Consider the following 659-nt stretch of genomic DNA (forward strand, 5'->3'; position numbering starts at 1 on the left):
TATATTGACTTTTGTTGAAAAGATAGGTTATGTCTGTAATTTCTGTATAATACTGTGGCTTTATTTAATTTTTTTTTCTCTCTCTTTTTTTTTTTTTTTGTTGTTGTTGTTTGTTTTTAGAATTTTGAATTTTGATTTGGCTGCTGGGCTGCTACCTTGAAATCCAAGCCCTAAAAATGCCGGCTTCTTTGGACTTAGAAGATGACCTGGATAAATGATAAAAATTAAGAAAGAGATTTTGGTGAGTGAAACCTTATATGAGAGCCAACTTAGTATATATATTAAGCCAACTTAATGGCTTATATAAAGCCAACTTAATGCCTGTTCTTTTGCTTTTTTCTGATACTGTCTTTCTTTTTGGAAAAACTGTCTAGAATGCATTTATTAATCTTGGAGACATTTAATAAAATACAAATGCCATTCTTCTGTTTTTAAATGGGATTTTTACTACAAACTATATAGTTTCTCATCTTTTTTATAAATGATAATCTTTGGTTTCACTGTAGAAAACAATGAAAGACTAGTAAACAATACTTATTTTTAGAATTAATGTTGATTAAAACTATAATAGGGGCCGGGCGCGGTGGCTCACACCTGTAATCCCAGCACTTTGGGAGGCCGAGGCGGGCGGATCACAAGGTCAGGAGATCGAGACCACG

At 32.9% G+C, this 659-nt stretch overlaps 1 protein-coding gene across 1 annotated transcript in view; it reads left to right on the forward strand.

The window, feature by feature from the left end:
- Positions 1-230: 230 nt before the first annotated feature.
- Positions 231-659, forward strand: part of NCOA6 (nuclear receptor coactivator 6) — a 92743-nt gene continuing 92314 nt past the window's right edge. The window contains exon 1 of the mRNA XM_011929179.1: positions 231-241. The gene's annotated coding sequence lies outside the window, so the exon portion shown is untranslated. The remainder of the gene's footprint in view (positions 242-659) is intronic.

This window comes from Colobus angolensis, unplaced genomic scaffold (assembly GCF_000951035.1).
Source record: "Colobus angolensis palliatus isolate OR3802 unplaced genomic scaffold, Cang.pa_1.0 Scaffold8, whole genome shotgun sequence".
NCBI classification, from domain to species: domain Eukaryota; kingdom Metazoa; phylum Chordata; class Mammalia; order Primates; family Cercopithecidae; genus Colobus; species Colobus angolensis.